Genomic DNA, 22880 nt, shown 5'->3' on the forward strand with positions numbered 1-22880 from the left:
ATTAAGTGAATGCCCTACCTTGCAGGCTCTGTGATGATCCTGTATCTGTTGTTATTGCACAAACAGAAATGTGTTTTCTTTTGGTATCTGTTTTGTGTTTGTGTTTGCTCATATAAAGCATCATGTAAGCAAAATAATCCAACGCATCCTGTCATAAATATGAGAACAGAGAGGCCCATTCATGTCAGGAACTCCTATACAGCCTGTCTTCTGCAGCCACTGTAATATGTGCTCTAGTTCTTTGTCCAGTCTGTAGCTCAAGAAACAGGATTTCTACTGCTTCCCTGTGGAGAGTCCCCTACAGTCTGACACCATGGGTAATAGGCATTCTTTATTACAGATGAAAATGGACCAGTTAGAAGATAGCTGTTGATATCCTTTAGTAGAAAAAATAAAATAGGTTCCTGAAATTGAGTGAATTAGGGAGGCAGGAGAGGAAGAGCTAAAACCAGCTTTCGTATCTTGCCTGCTACGTAAATGTTTTGAAGATTCAAATCTTTGTGTTGTATGCCCCCCTTGATATTTACCCTCTGCAGGACAGTCTCATTGTTCTCTAAGACTGCAAGATGCAGAGGCATCAAAAAACTGGGACTGCCAATTCCAATGATGTGGTGATGGGAACTATATACATTATATGCATATAATATGTACGTTGTATATGCATATTATACATACATTGGAAAGACAACAGATCAGTGATCAAAATAGTGATCACTGATAGATAAATCAGTAATCAGTCAATATAAATAATGGCAGTGGTTTGGTAAAGGATTTTTAGGTCTTGAGGAAAGCGAGATTTACCTCATCAAAATACGGGTTTACCCTAGTGGCCAAGTTATTGTGGTTTACCAAATCACCGCATAGTGCCTGACTTGCCATATTGTTTATGATTTACCAAGCTACCACATAGTGCCTGACTTCCAGTATTGTTTATGAGTTCACTCTTAGCCCATGGCAAACTTAAAGCAAATTTTATTTAGTTTAGCCAGCAATGAAGGAATCTTAAACTGAATCAATTTACTAATATTGAGAGCACAATAAGGGTAAATACACACAGTGTGGTTCAGTTGAGTCGTGGTAACCTGTTAGACCACAGCAAGGTGACTGTGTACATTGTTCCTTATTCTGCTCTAAGGGCAGACCACAGAGAGAACAGAGAAGCAGTATGACACAGTAGCTGATATAAAGCTCATGAATTTCAGGACACCGTTGTCTAGTCTCTGCTTTTCCACTGACTTGAACATCATACTGAAAAAGCCATTAGACTCCACACCTTAGCTTCTCCAAATGTTGGCCAAGGATAATAATTCTCAGCTGCTCTTGTAAGACATTTTTATGTCCTCTGATTAAAGGTTGAATTTAAAGGTATAGCCTTCCATAAAGACAAATTAATTCAGGCTTTGTTATGTACCAGATTTTTTATGAATAGGTCCCTTAACTGAGAAAAATCCTCTATGTTATCAAGTAACTGACTAAACCTAAAATGCTTTTTAAGTGCAGCTTAAGTGCAGCTAAAACCAGATACTCCATTAATCAGATGAGTGGAAACTCTTCGTGAGGGTGAAATTGAGCCCTAAATGTCCCGTTAGTGTGAGACTTGCACACCAAGTTGACTGTTGAGATTTTTTGCAGCACAGTGACTTCCTGAAAGTATGGTGAACCACTCCATGCATGTTTCCTTGACCAGAGCTTAAATTCATGGGGATGGTAACTTGTTCTTCTCTAGGCATGATGTTAATACTCCAGTTGAAGCTAATATTCCTTCATGCTAAGCTAGGTAACAGGACTGTCAGGCACAAATGCTTCTCTCTAATCCTTTCTGGGGGAGGTGGAAATCATGCATGTGATTTTTTTCTCATAGGGCATGCAGGGGGAAAGCTGTTTCTTCAAATGTACATCCTGTAACACGTTTTCCTGAGAGAAGGAAGGCTACAGATCTATGCCTGGCAGTTTGAGCAGAAAATGGTCATTCTGTGATAAGTCTTCTATTCTTTGGGAGGTGATTGCACAGTCCTACGATGATTGCTAAAAACCTTCTGACTTCTGCACAGGTGAAGTTTCCGTTTGGTAGTGAGCTCTTCCTGTGTGTGTGGACTCTGGGCCCTGCACCTTCTCTCGTACATAGCATCATCTAGCATGGTCACCGAGCACCTTACAGGTAGGACTTTGAACGTGGCTATCATGTGGAGCCAGGAGAGAGAGAGCGGGTCAGATGAATCTGTGGAATAAGATTGTCATCTTCTGAAATAGAATGAAGGAGCAAGAAAATGAAAACTTGGGGGCAAATGTTTAATTTAGAAATTATAATTGGAAGCAGCATTAATTTAAACAAGTCATATATTTTCCCTTAGATATTCCCAAGTTTCAATCCAATTATTGTAACTTGTAATTTACTGTTTAAATTATACTAACATATTTTAATACATTTTATGTCAATTCATTAAACTCTTTATAGGTACAATTGCAGTTAAGTTTAATCTGAAACTCAGCCTTACCAAAATCATCACTTAGCAAGTCTCTGCAGTCTGCCCAGATCTGTTGGAAGAAGGAAAATATTATTTCAGCTGATTTGAGGTAGGAATGGACTGAGTAAGTTTTCAAAACTTCAAGGAATAGAGAGAATTAAGAATTGGAGGGAGAACTAGATTAATTCCTACAAGCCTCTTGAGGAACATTCAGGCTCATTATTGAGTCTCTCAGTATCCCACAATGAGCTGCTTCAGGGAGTTAAACTTTTTAGAAAAGAATCAAAGAGTTCAGATTTCCTCTTCAGAATATATCCATTTTACAACTAGAGGATCCGATGATCAGTGCTGGGAAGTGGGAGAGAAAGAAGGACATGACTGAAAGTAAAGGAGACACGGTTCCTCTTAGCCGTAAAGCTGAATTTGATTGCCTCAGTCATATAATAAAACCACCAGTGGCTGAACCAAGTTACTGCAGTTTTATTCACTGAAGTCAAAGTATTTCAAGCCAAAGGCACACTAACGAATGAAATCCTTTTGAAGTTTTCTTCCCTTTTGATGAGTTTTTTAAATGAGAATTACACTTATGCCAAAATGTTGTCATCCAGCCTTTGTTCTAATTTACCTTTCAATCAAGTTATTGTCATAAACTTCCGCATGCATGGTTTAGCTTTTCCATCATTGTTGTATTTCATACACTGTAAAAAAAATCACTAGAAACATTCTAGTGAAACTGAACATTTAGTGAAAAAACTATTCCTGTCTTCCACAAAAAATGACATTCAAAGGGACACAGTGTTGCAGTGGCATGATAGTATATGTGTTAAAGGGAAGAACTACTCATTTCAAAAAGTTTAAACCAAACACAATGGAAGTGGTTTGTTGATATATTAATGACATGTAGTTAAAAGGCAATTACTGTACTACACACTCAGGAGCTATATCAGCAACACAACACAATATCAAGCACTTAAAAAACATTAATGAACATCAGCAAATGCCTAAATACCCTTCTTTAGCTAATCCTAAAAGTTCTAATGCCCCCTTGCCCATGCACCAAAGCGGCTGGGTGCCCGTGGGCTGTGTGGGTTACAGGCACATATCCCTCTCTGGGGCATGTGGGTTCCCCTGCTTGCCCGCGCCTCCTGTGGCAGATGTGCATTGTGTGTCTCTCTGCGTACCCCTGCCATTTGCTACAATCCACTGATGCACACCATGTTGAGAAGATACCCCATGAGTTCATGCAGGCATATCCCAGGCGAGGGTCCCTCCTTGTTGCACCCCATACTGAGAACCCACGAGCTGCATGCAGGCTCCCTGTAGATTTAGACTAGATCTAAGAAAGAAATTTTTCACAGTGAGGGTGGTGAACCACTGGCACAGGTTGCCCAGAGAAGTGGTAGATGCCCCATCCCTGGAAACATTCCAGGTCAGGTTGGACGGGGCTCTGAGCAACCTGATCTAGTTGAAGATGTCCCTGCTCATTGCCGGGGGGTTGGACTAGATGACCTTTGAAGGTCCCTTCCAACCCAAACCGTACTATGATGATTCTATGAACTCTGGCAAGGCACAGGCAGAGGCTGTGATGCCAGCAGAGCAGTTTCTGGCAGTGACGGACAAGGTTTGACTGCTGCTGTCTTCACTCAGTTATGTGTAACTTGCTACAAATTTTCATGCTCCTTTTATACTTCTTTTCAGACTGATTCCTCCTTCATTTCAAGTGTCTCTCTGTAATTCCCTAGTTACCATTTAATCCGATTGATGTTTGTCTTCCTCTTCAACATGACCAGCTTTGATGGTCTTGATCTTCTTTAGCATGACCAGTTTTGGGCAAATGGCCTCCAGAGAGTTTTGTGTATTCAGTCCATACACACACACTCACACACCCTCCCCACTATTAACATTCATATTTTAACAGGTGGTGTTATTTTATCCAGGTGTCCTGGTTTCAGCCAGGGTAGAGTTAATTTTCTTCATAGAAGCTAGCATGAGGCTATGTTTTGGATTTGGGATGAGAAAATGTTGATAAGGTGCTGATGTTTTGAGTTGGTGCTAAGTACTCAAGGACAGTCCAGCTTCATATGCTGGCCTGCAGCGAGCAGGCTGGGGGTGCACGGGAAGCTGGGAGGGGACACAGCCGGGACAGCTGACCCAGGCTGGCCAAAGAGATATTCCATACCATATAACGTCATGCTCAGTATATAAATCTGGGACAAAGAAGAAGGAAGGGGTGGAGGGACGTTCGGAGTTACGGCGTCTGTCTTCCCAAGAAACCATTACGCGTGACGGAGCCCTGCTTCCCTGGAGATGGCTGAACACCTGCCTGCCCATGGGGAGTGGTGAATGGATTCCTTGTTTTGCTTTGCTTGCGTGCGCGGCTTTTGCTTTACTTATTAAACTGTCTTTATCTCAAACCATGAGTTTCCTCACTTTTACTCTTCCGATTCTCTCCTCCGTCCCACCGTGGGGGAGTGAGCGAGCAGCTGCGTGGTGCTTAGTTGCCGGCTGGGGCTAAACCACGACACCAGGTCATTTGCCAAGGGTAGGCTATGCAGGCACCCCCACAGCACCCACATCTGTTAAAAGAATATTTCTATTATCCTACGTAGCTTATGACATAGTCACCTCTACTGTCATGACCTGCTCAGTGTTTGCCCTTTATTCCACCAAGCAGGTCAACTAAATGTGTTTGCTGCTTGTAAGTTAACAAATGGTCACATCTGTAAAAAGCTTTGAGAAAAGTGAATGTACAATGAGGTTAGTATTAACTAGGTGCAACTATTTTATTAATAAAATTATATAATATTATATGACAGAAGTGGAAAAAGTGAAAAAAACCTGGTTTATGTGTAATCATTCTGAATTGTTTTATTTTCATTGCCTAATTCTATCAAGTAAGCAACATAAATAAGTACAGTATCCACATGTATGAATTAACAGTGTCTCTGACTTCTAGCTGTGTATTCCTAGCTTAGCACAGGATAAAATCTGATAATGAATAATTATAAATGAATAAATTCAAAGCTGTACAGAAACCATTCTCTACCAGAGATGAAACTTACTTTGGTTTCCAGCCTTGATAATGGTCCCATTTGCACGTTTGATAATAACATTGAATTGGCTTCTTTCAGAAATTATGACAAGAACTGACTCAATTTGATGCATATGCTATATCAAAGATTCCAGAAAGATGGTATTTTTAAAATGTAGTATTCGTCATGTATATTAAATGCTGTCACTGTCTTCTACAGGTCAATCAATGACCTGCATACACAGAACATTTGAATCAACTTGATACTTAATTTTCCTCACTGCCATTGTTGTTTCCTTAACAAATGCAGATTTTGATAAAGTTTTTCAGCATTAATTATATTTAGATAATTAAAAGACTTCAAGAGATGAGATGCTTCACAGCTGGTACACCTGGGAATACAGAGACAGACAGACCCACTTTGAAGATGAGTTTATGGAAGCACAGGCAAGTTATTGAATCTCTCTATTTTTCTCATAAGTAGTGTGCAAAGATTCACTAATCAGCATTTATGGGCTGATTCCCAAATATTTCAGGAGGTGTATTTCATGGATACTTCACTTTTTTCCCTTTTTACTTTTGATTATCAGACCATTACGTTGCGTCAAAGTTTCCCACTAATATTAGTGTGGAGATCCTAGTTAAATCTATTGAAGGAAGTAAGTAAACCCTCTTTTTGTATTTAAGAACATGTAAGAGAGAGGGGCAAACTGCATACCTTGCATTTGTACAAGATACTACTGATAGTCTAGATGAGCTGATAAGTCTAGAAAATCTCATGCAGCCCTATGGTGCAGTCATCATGTTTCATTACCAAACAGATGATGGGGGTTTCATATTTGCAATTTATACAAAAATCATTATTAAAATAGTGAGCAATCAGGAGGGACTGTCTGACATTCAAAATCTTTCTAAATCAAAACAGAAAGGCAAGCAATCATCCAATGTTCCAGAAATATTAAATAATTAATCTTTGTATTTTTATTTTGATATTTTAATTTCATTTCTATACATATAAATTGGTAATTGGTAATTGGTTTTTGAAAGTCGTGTTATGTTTCCTATGTGGTTATGAAACTGATATCCTCATTGATAATAGAGGTTGAGTAAACCATATTCAGCCTGGTGATTCATAATTGTTATTCTAACTCATAAGAGGGAAATGGAATGGTAATTGCTGTAGCTTAATTTTAAATTAAAATTCTAGGGAGTGCTACAGATTAGTACTTTCTAGCAGAAAGTTTTGAGATATTCTGTTTGGGAGTCAAAACATGGTTAAAATCTTCACCTCAGACCTTCCCTTGAGGATCAAAAAGTTCGAATGATTCTCCTTGCTCCTATTCCCCCCTGCTCCCTAAAACTGGAGTAACTCCCAGCTGTTCATTGAGTGTCCTCACTGAGCAGCTTCACAGCAGCTTCCTCTAAGACAAATTACCTGTGGATAAGATTCATTCCAAAAGTTACTATTCCTCTTCTTTGAGGTTCTTTTCTCAAACTACGTCAACTTTTTTCCACTTTTAATGCCTTTTCAGTCAGTCCCTTTCCTTTCCCCATAATCTCTTTTATTTTCTGTCTTTCTCCTTTGTTTGCTTTGTGTGAGCTTTTTTTCTGTGAAGCAGAAAAGCTTGCAGATTTTCTTGCTTTATTTGTTGCATGAATGCAGTATCTTTTTAGCAGTTTCTGCAGTTTACTTTAAGGAAGAATTTTAATGACAGTAAATATACTGTACTAGTATATTATGTATTTTCCCAGATGTATAAATGCAGCATAAAAATCAGTAAGTATTGCTTTTAGAATAAGCTTTCTTTTGTGTATTCCTTAAGGCATCTGCTTCAAGGTTTTCATATGCACCTGACCATGCAGTTCTGAGTTTTGCTGTGGTACCTGGTTGTCCTGACTGGCAGACTGTTCACATTTCCTCTTGTAAAAATGGCTTCAGAAGTAGCATAGTCCTGAAAGAGGTACTGGGCATTTCTAGCCTAATCGTCCATCCCAGGGGGGACAAAGAAATCATGGACTACTGTTTGGATAGCAAGTCACTATTGGCACGATCCCAAGATTGAAAAATAATTATCTTTAACTCTGTTGCATCTTGCATGTAGATTTGTTAACAAAAACGGATCTAAGAGTGATTAAGTCAATGTTGCTTGTGTAGGAATCCCAGATGAAAAGAAACTTGAACTCCCAAGTTTGATTCTCCAGTCACTTAAATAGCACCGTAAATGAGTAAGCACCTTTTTCTAATTTAATCATTCATTCAAGTAGCATATGGGATGTTAGGGAGTATGCGTTCAGTAAGCCACTGCATTTGAGAGCTGGGGCAATCTGAACTTCTCATTGTGGGAAGCCAGCAGAAAGGTCATAGACCTTGCTGCCTGTTCTTACAGCCGTTGGGAGGATGGCTGGACCATGCTGACTTTTCTACTAGAACATCCCAGTGTCCATTTTATTATTTCTTCTTTCTGTGAAGCAGAGAACGTCTGCACTGAATGTTTTCCAGGTTGCACGGAAGCAGATAGCAAAATTTCAGTCAGGATGACCTGATAGGAAAAGCATAGGGCGGGGAAACAGAATGTGTGAGTGCTGTTCCTTACTCTGCTACAGACACCTTAGATAACCTTCAACAAGCCCATGAGTTTTCTTTAGTATTCCTCCTTGCATGATATCTAACCCACAGAGGAAATAGGAGATTTAATATATTTGTCTTTGCCAACACTAAGTACTTCTTGAATAGGAGATACTATAAAAATGCAAAGAATTATACTCTGACATTTTTTTAAATTAATTATAAAGTTAATAATTTTTTTGAGGTTTTATGTGCACAAAATTATATTAGTAGTAATGGCTGAATCTGTACCAAACTGATCAGATCTGAGTCAGCAAGAAAAAATAAGTATGCTTTAATTTCCTATTTCTAGTACTCTGGATTGGCTTTTACAGGGAAGAGTTAATAGAATATTCATTGAACAAGCCCTGTTAATATTGCAAGTAACAACGTTTTTTCAATGATGAACCTTTTTGACTCTAGACATGTAACAAACCTTGCATTTTATTTTCAATATAAACATCAACTAAGCTTGAATAATCTGTATTTCTCTAGCCTGCATCTGATTAAAAATTATCTGGAGCATTTTCCTATCTACTGTTTAATCAGTAATTAGTTTCAAGTTAAAAAAAATACTTCTCTCTCTAAAGAAAACCAAACAACACATTAGACTTCTGGTGTCTGATGTGAGATGAATACTGCGGTTGTATGCTCATAAAGATCTAATGCTAGTAACTGGATCAGTAACTGTTTTGACAGACTTGGGTTGTGTGTGACATCCAGAGATTTTTGGAATCTGAAGGGATTTGGTGTAAGAAGGCTGGAAGACAGAAAAAATATTATTTGTGGAAGCAGGAAAAGTCGAGTACAATTTCCCTGCGGCAAGGACCACTGAGTACGAATGCTGGTCTCTCATCAAGGCTTGCATCACGGTAAGTGACTGTCCCTAGCCTATCTTAACCTAATTTCCACATAAAAATGAACTTCATTCCTATGATACTAAAAAGGTTTATGGGGCTATCAGATTGTGGAGAACTTTCAGCCTCACTCTAACACGTACGGGAAGCAATTTAATATGAAGCTCGTGGAAGAGCATTGTAAAAATGTGTTTGGACCCTGGCTTGCATCAAACACTTGAGAATGTTATAAACCCAGGAGAGATTGAGAAGAGTTGATTCCAATGGTTCCTAGAGAGATAAAAGGGACAGCACTTATCAAAATAACAATGTAAGATAGCGTGTTGTCCTGTTACTGTAGACTACTGTGTATATTGGTTATCTTATCAAACCGTTGGGAAGTCTAGCAATGGTGGATCACTAAAGACCTAACTGTTTCTCCATGACTGGGTTTTTCATGCCTGTCTGCCTTTGGGCATCCTATATATTCTAGAAACACAGAACTTTTTTTTTTTTTTTTCCTTTTGTTCTTCGGTGGTCATTTCTTTCTTGTAGAAAATAGCCTTCAGAGCCATCCACAAAGAAACAAATCCATATGTTGTATAGCTGTTAAGGGGGAAGGAAAGACAGCCCGTTGCTTAGTACTTTAGTTGTAGTTTGTTCTCAGGCTTCTCTGTATGGGCAGGCCTTAACTAAAAAAGAAAAAAAAAAAAATTCCCCTTTTACAGTCTCACTTTTGCTACGTTCATAGACTTTCAAGGAGATTGGCTTGGTCATGGCATCTACAGTGATGGATCTGAGTAGATTTGTGGCTCTTAAAGCATTAGTGGTCTGTGATGAGCAATACAGGACAGTTATGAAGGATGGATGGCTGGTAATTTTGGTGAAGCTCTGTAAGCATTTGCTATATATCTCTTTTTAGTGTATCTGCTTACCCATTTTATCACTGATATAGACACAGTTATGATTTGCATTTTCTGGAAGAGGAAATGTGTAATGCTATAAATTATTCATTACACCTGTGTATTTCAATCAGAACAGGAGACAATAAACAGCAAGAAAAACAGTAATAAAGGCAATGAAACCTGTATTAGAGTCCATTCTTGCTAGGATACTGGCAGACCTAAAAGATTGCCCCAAGTTGCCCACAAACATAATCTGCTTCTTTTTATTAGAAAAAAGCATTTCCATTAAGCAGGGCATGTTTATCCATCTCTTGTGGAGCAACTTAAGTTTTGCGCAGAGTTGACACTTTCTGAATGGTACAGATTTACACTAATGTTCCACGTCACCATTATTATTTTTTTTTCACATCTAAATATTGCTGAATAAACTCATTCCTGCAATCAAAATCTTTATTCCTCTTTGGCAAGAGTGATTTACATCAATTTAGGGGTTTATTTAAATACAAAATATATTTAAATGTATTTATAAGTAACATTGATTTTCTTTTTGTTTTATGCTTTAATACCAAGTTAAAAAAATCTTGGCTATGTTTAAACAAGCATGTTAATTCAGGGATTGTGTTCTGTCTCTGAGCCTATGGCTGTCATTGATAATGCTTATATTAACGTACTAATATCTTAGCTGGCATGGGTTTAAAGTCAGGCCGTACAATAATCTCTGGCATTCCTTGTTACCTTTTATAATATAAGAATAGTAACCCCAGAATTCAAACACTGCAAAAGAGTAGAGAGTTTTGACCCCCAAAGCTTTAATACAACAATTATACACAAAACTTAATGAAGAAATTAAGAGAAAAAAGGACACTCTGTAGTCATGTCTCTGTAGTCATCCTTTTTATGACCTTGGAACACCATAGTATCTTACTGATTTATCAAAGAAATTTATTCTTAGTGCCAAGCCTTGCTTCCCCAGAGTCTTATCAGTCCAATGTATGTAATAGGATTTGGGAACAGAAGTCAGTTATGTTTATAGTATGATGGGACAATTCAGATTGGAAGGGAGCACAGCAGGTCTCTAGTCCAACCTCTTTCTCAGGTCAGGGTCAGCTATGGCGTTGGACAGTCAGCTGGGTCTTGAAAACCTCAAAGGATGGAGGCAGCACAGCCTCTCTGGGCAGCCTGTTCTGCTGCTTGACTGCCTTCACGGAGAAAAGTTTTTACTTATATCCAGTCTGAACTTCTTCCAGCATGTAGCACTGTGAAGAGCCTGTCTGTCTTTCCCATAATCTCCTATAGGTGCAGGCAGGTCCCCTACTACTACTTCAGGCTACTAGGTCCCCTGAAGCCACCTCTTCTCCAGCTGAACCAGTCCAGTGCTCTCAGCCTCTCCTCACAGAATCACAGAATCATTAATGTTGGAAAAGACCTTTAAGATCATCAAGTCCAACCATCAACCCAACACCACCATGCCCGCTAAACTGTGTCCCCAAGTGCCATGTCCACACGTTTTTTGAACACCTTCAGCTGTGGTGACTCCACCACCTCCCTGGGCAGCCTGTTCCAATGTTTGACCACTCTCTCAGTAAAGAAAATTTTCCTAGTATCTAGTCTAAACCAAGTGCAACTTGAGGCCAATGCCTCTCATTCTGTCGCTAGTTACTTGGGAGAAGAGACCAACAGCCGCCTCACCACAACCCCCTTTCAGGTAGTTGTAGAGAGCGATAAGGTCTCCCCTCAGCCTCCTTTTCTCCAGACTAAACAACCCCAGTTCCCTCAGCCGCTCCTCTTAAGACTTGTGCTCCAGACTCCTCACCAGCTTCGTTGCCCTTCTCTGGACACACTCCAGCACCTCAATGTCCTTCTTGTAGGGAGGGGCCCAAAACTGAACACAGGATTCGAGGTGCGGCCTCACCAGTGCTGAGTACAGGGGCACGATCACTTCCCTGCTCCTGCTGGCCACACTATTGCTGATACAGGCCAGGACGCTGTTGGCCGCCTTGGCCACCTACAGGACAAGCAGCCCCCAACCATCATAGTGGCTCTCTGCTGAACTTGCTCATCTTTCCTGGCAAACTGAAACTGGATGCAGTATTGTAGATGTGGTATAACATGTGTGTAGCAGAGGCAGATAATCACATCCCTTGATCTACTGTCTGTGCTGCTGCTAGCACAGCCCAGGATGCTGTTGGCTTTCTTTTCTGCCAGGGCACACTGTTAAGCATGGTGTCCACCAAGGTCCCCAGGACCTTTTCAGCACAGCTGCTTTCCTGCTTGCCAGGAAGCACTCTGTAAAGTGCAGATCATGAAGTGAAGACATGAAATACTTTATTCCAATTTCCAAACAGGACTTTTTGACATATTTTTATTCCTTCTGTTTTCTTTAAACAATGAAAACTCAATTACATTGATCTAATTTTGCAAAGAACTAGGGTTATGACAGAACTGAACATCATTCTGTCTGCATTTCTTAAATCAGTTGCAGCTGCTAACCTATCCTCCTTCTCAGGAGTATCCTCTCGAAAGGTTTAAATAATATTATTTCATTTATTCAATTCAGTTTGATTGAAATCTGTGTTACGTTTCTCATATTTTACTGAGATTTTATGGGAGAGGAAAATATAATATGTGAATTGCCTGTGCAGGAAGAAAAATGGTAAGAAGAGAAAAAATGAAGCAAAAATAGTATCTGCCAGAAGTCCAGCAGTTATTTTTTGACAACTGACTTGCAAAACAGGGACAGGATTCGTATGTTTCAATCATACCAGTAAATAAATAAATGAAACCCTTATGCAGCATTTTATGCAGGATATTGTGGACTTTATAGCTTGTTTTTTTGCCATTTGTAATGAGAATGGACAACAGATTGGAAGAAGCCAGCATTAAACCATAAATTAATGAACCGTAATGTCTTTAAATCCCATTGTGAGCTAATGTTAGATTGTCATTGGTTAAATGCTTTCAAGGACTGATATTAATAACACTCGAAAGGGAGAGATGTCAGTTCCCTAATGGAACGGGGCTATTCAAGCAATATATTTGAAGACTGGTCAGCAAGCTAGCAAGAGCAAAGTGTATGCATGGAGACAAGGCAAAAGGTACATCAGAGGATCATCACTTAATCCTTCCATCTTAGATTGTCAGAGATGAGAGAAAAAATCAGTTTTTCACAAGAACCGTTTGTCCTGCTGTGCTTGTGTGATGCTGCAGTTCCAGGAAGGAAAACGGCAGGAGGAGATTTTTATTATGATACTGCTCTGAAGATGAAATAAAGGAAAATAAAAAATCATTTTCCCTAATTACAAAACAGAAGTTGTTAAAAATACCTTTGTGTCTTCCAATTCTACGGTAACATTCATCCCACAGGGGTTTAGAGATTTTCTCACTTTGCTCCCCATACTTAAGGATGGGCACCCATTTCTGCCATGTTTCACTGCAGCTGCTTAAAAAAATGGAGACTGGAAATGAAGGAGAAACAACTCTCCAAATGAAAATACAGGGGTATTGTAGTAGAATGTGATGGAATTTAACCAATTCCTGAAATAGTAACTAGATTTTTTTTTTTTTTTTTTTTTTTTTTTGAGTAGTAGTAAGACTATACTTGAAGGCATACTAGTGGGTCTGCACAATTTCAGAGTATTTCTCTTTTTTTCTGAGAAGATGAAAGTACATTTGGGGCAGAACTGTACAGTCAACACATATCTAGCCTCTTTCTCTGTCTTTCTGCTGTTATGATTCATAGATACTTAAATGTTCTCTTAGGCCAGAAATCATTCTTTCTGAGCTACATCAGCCATGACAGAAAATGAGGTCGGTGTGGGGTCAGACAATGTGGTACTAACAGCATGCTGCACCGAGGAAGCTGTGCAATGGTTTCGAAAACCAAATGCGGTGCTGGAGGTTTTAGGATTGCTTGAAAGGTGTGAAGCTGGCTTGTATTAATTCTCAATAGAAGGTGTGAGGAAGTCTGAGGTGGGAGAAAGTTTGATATTTATATTCGGGGTACTATTGGAAGCTCTGCCTAAACCTAGTTATGCTTCTGGACATTAAAATTGCTGATGTATTTACAGGGATTGGTAGAGTCTGTACCCAGGCAACGTCTTGCCATCTGCTGTACGAGAAGGGGTTTTGTTTGGGAGACAGGAATGGTGAAAATGCTTCTATTTTAAAATAAGAACTGTGGAGATTATAGTGTGGGTGATCCAGTGATAACCAAGGATGTGCACGCAGTTGCTCTCTGTTAAGAGTACCGTATTTTTAAAACAAACAAACCAACCAGACCAAAACAAAATGACAGTTTTCATGATGCAGAGCTTGATTACTGATTCTGCCTTGACCTAGGAACATAGAGCAGTACAAAGGTCGTTAAACCGAAGGGTTGCGTCTTTTTACTATTGGAAGAGACGATCAGTAGATCATGCCCTGCTGGTGGGTGTGTAGGGGGATTTACTGTCCCCATATGTAAGTTGGGTGATGTAAACACATCCTTTGGAACCTGTTTTCCAAGGAGCACTCCCTCCTCTAGCACACTGGGTGACTCTGCTGGTTTTGACTGTGCCTTTGTCATGGTTTGAAGGTCACGCCCTAATAAACCTGGTTGATTACATGATTATTCTGCCTTTATTAGTACCAACTGTACGTTGGTGTCAGATTTCTTTCTTCTAAAATGGAAAAAGAGAAAAGTCTCCTGTGTGTCCACAGCAATCTATTCTAAACCAAATAGTACATTCACAATGACCAAAAAGGTAATATAGTGAATACCCTGCAGGGTCTTGTTCCAGTTAAACTTCTGAAAGAGATGGATGTTCTTTTCAAATGATTTTATTGGTTAAATGTAATCACACAAAGTAGTGCAGTCCTTACAAATTTTTAGAAGATGATATCATGACCCATAAAATGAATATATTGGTCTTTATTAGTTTTTACACGAAAGACTCACTTTCTGTTAGAAGGTAGTACTTTTATGAGTTATTTGAAAGCAATGGAACAGTCAATTTTTATTCTTGGTTTAATACCTTTTTATATGACATTGTATGCTTTTAGCAAAATGCTAGATATTTCTTGGTGAATCCAGGTTAGGAAAAAAAAAATAAAGGGGGAGGGCTACTAAGAGCAACGGATGAGGTGTACACTGTGACTGGTGATAGAGGATCATCATGGGAACGTAACTATTTCTGAAGGCTGTTTTATTTTAATGGTTATTGTTGTTCGAGAAAATCCTGGGTAAGGACTGCTGCAGGCTTGCGCTTCTTGTGCCTATTCTGTATGAAGCAAAATTTTAAATAGTTCTAGTATTCCTGGATGCAGTTTACTTGGATTTCCATCACGGGAAGAGAGTTGTGCCTCATGTGTCATGGTGACAGCAGAAGCTCTCAACACTGTGCCAGGCATCAGTGCAGAAGGTGGCATGTGGCTGACATAGCCAAAAGGAAAAGACGACAGCATGGATTAAAATTGGTTTTAGGCACTTTTGAGGGTGTTTTTGCATGGCACTTTAAACAGCTTAAAAGTCAGTGGCGGTCTACGTGCTCATTTGGAAACCATCACTTCAGAGACGAGCACAGGGGTTTGTGAGGCAGGGGTCGTTATCCACATCTTCTGCCTGCGTGCGTGGCGAGGACTCCAGTCCCTTTTTAGAAAGAGAGCAGAAATTGTGCAGCAGATGTGTGACTGCTGGCACAATACTGGCAGTGACAGAGAGAACTGGTTTCAGCTTTTCCCTTCCCCACATGGACTATCAGGGAAGCAGTGAAGACAGACAGTTACTGCTGTTTCCCATACTTCAATTTTCTTTGTGTACAGAGAGGAAAGAAAACAGAGAGAAAATGGGAAGAGACAGCCTGCCAAATAGGAACAGAAAGCAAAGCTGAATAGCAAGGAAGGTCAAATATCAGCTGATGACTGTGAATATTGAAATATGTGTCCATCCCTAAAAGACATGATTTGGGGCTGCCAGCCCACACTTCAGTCAGTGAGAGAGATTGGCACAGCTGAAGATCACGTGTATTTACTGAGATTCCTTTCATCCTGTCTGCAGGAACTCTTCAACTCCACATCTGCCTATCCCTAACATTCAATCCCCAAGTACAAATCTGTCCTCTTCTGCATCTCTTCAGGCCTGTTATTTTTTATCAGGGTTTGTTGTCATTTTTCTCTTCCCTGGCCTTGCTGGGCGGAGTGATGTCTGTGTCTTCTCATACCTGGCGTGGATGGTGCGGATGAAAAGCTCCCAGGACCTGTCCCCATCACTCGTGCAAGAGGGAAGGTCAGGCTGGAACCAGAACCGGCCTGAGCTGCGGCACCTCTCTGCTTTCCTCCAGCCCTTGCTCCTGCGAGAACGGTGCGACTCCAAGGAGGAGCTCTTTTCCCCTATTTGGGGAGGACGCCTAGTCAGAAGCAACTTCCCAAAGGAAAGCTGGAATTCACGGGAGGAACGGAGAGCTGCTCAGTCGGCTGCAACCACAGTGGCGTGACTCGAGAACGGCACAGGCAACGCTGCAGCGAGCAAGATGCTGCCAACTGTTACTTCATCTGCCTTGAGAGTTTGGGAGTAAGGAATCAGAGAAAGAAAAGGAAAGTGCAGCCAAAGGCACTTAAATATCATTAGAGTTATGTAAATCAGGCAAGTTAAAAAGACAGAACTGAAGTGATATTTCCCTCCTGGGGAGTTCTGGGGATAACTGGAAAGGGGAAGGGATGTCTTGAACAAAGGCGAACTGACAATTTTTCTACAATGTCAGATTTTGTGGGTAGACAGGAAATAACCTGATGTCTTATTTTTCAAGGTTGATAAATATGAAGACAATATAATCATTTAAGAATAATATTTCTCAGAAGGGTCATACCTGGCTCTCACATTTTAACTGTGCTGAGTGTTGGCCCATGAAACAAAAATAAAAACATTGTTACTCTCCCAAAGCGATTAAAGCAGTTTACTTTTACTGCTTTAATTTGTAAAACTAAACCCAAACTTCTTTTCAGTTGTACGTAAGTAATTCAATGCTACAGCAGCTAGTAAAACCAGGGCTGTTAAAGACTACAAAGATCTAAAGATCATCTGCTTCCCCAGCTCTTCTCGTCCATGGGCAGGATCCATTACACCTGTGACTTTAAATATTGAAAAGGTGCTCCCTACAAATACGTCTGCTAGCAAGGATGATGTTCGGCTGGGGTACAGAATGCTGGTGCAAAGCAGCCTTCCCCGCACGGCTCTGCTGTGATGGGCGCGTGAAGCTGATGAGAGTGACCGGTTCTGCTCCGTGCTTGCCCTTCAAGGCAGTTTTGCTCAGGTCAAGGTGGGGTGACTATATTTATAATTGTGTGTCTCTAAATGTCCCAGATCTTTGCACAGAGGTTCAATATTAGGAGGAGTTGAGTTGTGGTGGTGTATGAAAGGCTAATCAGAAAAGTGTGGGCAGATTACTAAATAATTCTCTGGTCCATGTGGCAAAGGACAGGCAATAGCACGTACGAAACTCTAGATCAGTATTTCCTACATTACAGATTTCAGCTCACGCCTCTTCCCATTCATTATATGGGAAAACAAAAGCCTCCTCTGAGTTAAGGTGCTAAGGATGGATATATTAACATGTGGAGACGTGACTTCCTACATGTAACCAACCTACTACAGCAATGCCACCTGCGAAGAGAGAGACATACTGTAATCACAGCTCTCGGCAGTGTGCAGAGGAGTAGCAGATGAAGAGGCGGGGAGTTGACATGCGAGCGGAGGAGCATCCAGCCAGGGGCAGTGCTGCTTTTTATGGAAAAAAAGAGCACGCACAGAGGAGTCGGCAGCTAACAGAACACAGACAACGCTTGGGCCCAGTACACGGAAGCATTTTTGTCTGAAACTGCCAGTGCATCTGCGCTGCAAAATGCTGGCCCACAGAGATAACCAAGGAAGCTGGCTGTGGCTGCAAGGAATTCTGCCTGGGGTTACTTCGCATCTCAGGAGCATTTTACAGCCTGCCCTGTGCACCTAAGCCAACCGACGTAAAGCTTCACCTTACAGGCTCCATTGCGTTTTGGACATACCCTGATACACAAGGCATAGAGGTTGAGGCTGATGAAGGTTATGACTGCTGATAAATCTGAGGTTTTGTTACTGATAGAGGCTTTAGCGTAATTTATGGGCAAGCCCTTGCTCTTCACATCAAAGTGAGGGATTCAGAAACTATTAATAATAAAAAAGTCTATCTGATATTAAATAAGGTTGTATCTTGGTACTAAAAATACACAATTGTTTTTGCCATCTTGAGGAGATGTTAGAGTTTTGAGAAGACAATAGCTAGTCCAGGGGTTTTCTGTCAGCCCCAAGATATTCAGCTCTAGACGTGCAGAGTAAAGACCGGATGGAGATTTCTGGATTTGTCTGAATGGGAAGAGCAGCAAGTGAGAGTGTAGGCGCTGCAGTTCCTGAGAGAGGACTTTTCTTGGAGACAGCTCGTTGGGCGTATTTTAGCAGCTAGTTTCACCTGAAGAGTGAACACCATCTCCAGTGCAGCCCTGGGGAACGTGCAAGAACAAGAGCTTGGAGGGATGCGCTGCAGTGTTGTAGCCTACTTGCTGTTTTGGAAGTATGATTTTCTTCTCCACTGCTGTCCACTGGACCTGATCAAAGTGGAATTTCTCAGCTCTTTTGCCAGAAGAGAATAATCAAATCCTAAAAGACTTAAATAAGTGTGAAATCCCTAGCAATTAGTAAAGGTACTACGTGTGAAGAAAAATGCCCAAATGTTGAGAATTTTAATGACCAGTGAAAGGACTTTTTGCTTTGTGTCACACTGTGGATATTGTATATGCACTGCAGTGTCCTTGAGAACCTGCTGCTCTGGAGGCAGCAGTAGTGTGACACAGGGGTTGTAAATTGTGCATCAGGATCAGCCCGTCTGCCTCGCCCACCGACTCTGAGGGGGCATTGCTTGAAAACTCATATTTAAACTCTAGGTCTTTCCAACACAAATAGTTGTTCTAGCTTTTTCATAAAGTTACATGAGTTTCTTAGAGCTGTTAGACTCAGCAGTAGGACGAAATCCGCAGTAAGAAGGAAGGCATCATAGTGTTTAGAGGAGGCAGGAAAGATCGTGTTTCAAGGAAGACAGAAAAGCAGTCTTGGAAGAAAAACTGCTAAGTTTCAACCTTACAGTAAGATGCTGCTTTGATGGTATTGCAAGAAGACTGTACTTTTCAAAAATATCTAAGAAGTGCCTTTAAATGTGAGCGATAGGAAGCTGTACAGGTGCCTGCTAATTGGGCCACTCCACTTGAGAGGCTTTTGGCATGACTCATAGGTGAAACTAAGTCATATATTAGTAACACTGTTTTATTCATAAATCTCAGCTGAGAGATACAGAAGTAAACTATGCTTTCAGACTGTATTGGGTCTGCATGGTCAGGTTTTGGTAGGGGGTGGGGCTACACTGGTGGCTTCTTTGAGAAGCTGCTAGAAGCTTCCCCTGTGTCCGACAGAGCCAGTGCCAGCCGGCTCCGAGTCAGATCCGCCACTGGCCACAGCCGAGCCCATCAACGACAGTGGTAGCACCTCTGGGGTAACACATTGAAGAAGAGGGGAAAAAACTGATGGGCAACAGGAATCAGAGAGAGGAGTGAGAATATGTGAGAGGAACAGCTCTGCAGACCTCCAGGTCAGTGCAGAAGGAGCGGGAGAAGGTGCTCCAGGTACCAGAGCAGAGATTCCCCTGCAGCCCATGGTAAAGCCCATGGTGAGGCCAGCTGTGCCCCTGAAGCCCATGGAGCTCCACACTGGAGCAGATCTCCACCTGCAGCCCGGGGAGGACCCCACGCCGGAGCAGGGCGATGGCCGAAGGAGGCTGTGACCCCATGGGAAGCCTGCACTGGAGCAGGGTCCTGGCAGGACCTCTGGCCCCTGGAGAGAGGAGCCCAGGCTGGAGCAGGTTTGCTGGCAGGACTTGTGACCCCATGGGGGACCCAGGCTGGAGCCGTCTGTTCCTGAAGGACGGCACCCCGTGGAAGGGACCCAGGCTGGAGCAGTTCATGAAGAACTGCAGCCTGTGGGAAGGACTCATGTTGGAGAAGTTTGTGGAGAACTGTATCCCATGAGTGGGACCCTACGCTGGAGCAGGGGAAGAATGTGAGGAGTCCTCCCACTGAGGAGGAAGGAGCAGCAGAGGCAACATGAGATGAACTGACCTCAAATCCCATTCCCCGTACCCCTGTGCCGCTACAGGTGGAGGAGGTAGAAAAAATCAGGAGTGAAGTTGAGCCTGGGAAGAAGGGCAGGAAGGTGTTTTAAGATTTGGGTTTATTTCTCATTAGCCTACTCTGATTTGATTGGTAATAAATTAAACTGATTTCCCGAAGTCAAGTCTTGTTTTGCTCATGACAGTAACTGGTGATTGTTACTGTCATGATCTCTCCCTGGCCTTATCTCAGCCCACAAGCCTTTCATTGTATCTTCTCTCCCCTGTCCAGATGAGGAGGGGAGTGATGGAGTGGCTTTGGTGGGCACCTGGCATCCAGCCAAGGTCAACCTACCGCCTAGACATACAGGAGAAAAGATGAGCAATGGGTTGCAGTTCTTAGAAACCTGAGGGTTGTGCTGAAAAGATGCAAAATTATTTCCAGCTCCGCAGAACCTCACCTGCAGAGGTCAGGACTAATGCGGAGACCACAGCCTTCCCCTCAAACAGGCTAGAAATGGGCAACCTTACCGAGTCTGGACTCAGGCGTAAGTTAGGAAATCAGAGCAGCTGCTGCTCACATAATCAAAGTGTGATAAAAGGCAGGGATTTCCATCTGGTGGTGAGTTCAGGACTCTGTCAGGGCTCACAGATCTGAACACACGGTGGGGGAGAAATCGTGTGGCCTAAATCAGCAGCAGCTGCTGTGTCACAGGCTTTAGTGATTTCTTATACCTGTGCCAGGCAGCTGCTCGGGGGCCGGAGTGGGTCATCGTGCTCCCCAGCACCACAGCAGGTCCTGTTGAGTTCCTGCAGGCTTTGTAAACAGAGATTTTCTTCTCTGAAAAGGTAATGGGACTTTTGAAACCAAGGTGATACTGTATGCTCTCTACCTTGGTGCTGCCTGGGGGTGCAAGGGAAGAGGCAGACAGCTGGTTGTGCACCTGCCTTGGAGTGGTGTCTTATGCAGGTCCTCCAGGTTGGGAACCTGGGAACTGCTCATGCTAGTGCTCTCTGTGATGCAAAAAACCCTGGATCACCCACAGAGCAGCAACAAATACCTGGCTGAGGTGTGCAACAGCCCGACTTCCCATTCCCAGGTGCTACAGATAGTCAACTGCTGCTCCATGGAGTTTGTGTAAAACAATTATTCTGCTTTTGTAGGTTTTTATAGCCTCTTTGTAAGAGATTGAAATGTTTATCTAGAGTATAAAACCACAGAGAATCTGAATGTACATCTTAATCTGAGTTCTTCTGCAGCTTCATCCAGAAGAGGAGCAGGTTGGTCAGCATGCAGAGGTGCTGTGTACCATTCTTGGAACCCACTGGCTGTGGTTATCTTCACATGAAATAAAACTAGCTGCCTGCAAGTGTGGGGACTTTTTTCCTTGAAAGCAGTGTAAAACCATGGAGATTTACTCCATAAAATCTGTGTCTCAAGTCCCTTTCATGGCTTTTATAGGAGTTGCTAACACTTAATGAGGCTTCAGAAGCATTTGGGCAATTCTTACGGGTGCCGGAGGACCTAAACCAAGTCCTGACTATGTGATCCCAGTTTTATTCTGCTGTGTTTGGTCAGCTTTCTGAGTTCACTTGCTGAGAATAACCATTGGTTCCTTGTTTTTTCTTTGAGTTTGTTTTATCTGTCTTCTACAGTGCTTTGTAAGAACACTGACCTCACAGCACTGCTCTCCTTGGCACGTGGTGTCTTCAGCTCAAGTTGGAATGTACAATTTGCATAAGGCAAGTAAAAACCACCTCACACCCTGTTTAGAAATATTAGTTAGCAAGTAGAGCAGTATAATATAGAAAGAGGCTGCAGAAGAAAACATGTATCTTGCAAAAAATCATTAAAAGCAAAAGCAATAGATATGCAAGAAACTCCCCTCAAGGGGCCCTGTAAAGACAAATGCACAAATACTCTTGGATCAGTATCAGCAAAAGAAGAAAACAAGCAAATAACATTGCCCATCTCTTGCAGAGACAGGGAAGACACAGATCCAAGGTGCGTAATTCAGCTGGGGTGTAGGCAAGGAGGGCTATATTCAGCCCTCAGGTGCAAAGAATAAAGCCCCTGTCCCAGCAGGTGACCAGCTATCCATAAACCAACTGAAAATGAGAACCTACCTTCTCTAGCTGTGTCTGATAGGGACCTGACATTGTCTACACCTGCTTCTCATGCTTAGTGCATTTGCATTTCTCTGCCTCCCTCAGTTTGAGAGGTGGATAATCACGAGCTCTGTTAGCACGCTGAATTTAAGCACCCGAAAGGACTGCTGATCTGTTTCAACTTGATCACGTAGCAGCTTTAACTTAGCAAAGCGCTGAGCAGCGTTTGAGGTATGGTGCTTCTTTACTACTTTTATGTTTTGCAGATAACTGCAGTGTGTCAATATATTCTTTTAATCAAAGATCCCTTTCTCTTGATCCTGTGAGTGCCTTGAGATGCTCTGCCTCTTGGGACAGGCAATTGTATGGTGATGTTACTGAAGTGGAAGGAGTGCTATCTCTGAATTCTTGTCTCTCTTTTGGATGCTATGAATTTGCTAATGTGTTGTGGCCATTTTGTACAGCTGCTGTGTTGCATAATCCTGTTTTAAATGGCTGTTTTGTGGCTGCCTTGCCCTACGGGAAGGCATACGGCCATTGAATTTCTCTTCTGGCAGTCCTGGTGAATGGACATCTCCTATGTTAAGTTGCATTGTACTGACCTCGAATTCACAAGCTTGTCTTCAAAGACAGCTGTTTCCACCCTGGTCAAAGGGAAGTTTATATTTTCTATGAAAAAAGTGCATGTAAGAAATTGTGAGAGAACCAGAAATCCCGGATCTCTTTAGGCTTAGCTAAACTTAACTTAGGAAGTTAAATACTGCCTTCA

This window comes from Phaethon aethereus, assembly GCF_964289735.1.
Source record: "Phaethon aethereus genome assembly, chromosome: 5".
Lineage (NCBI taxonomy): Eukaryota > Metazoa > Chordata > Aves > Phaethontiformes > Phaethontidae > Phaethon > Phaethon aethereus.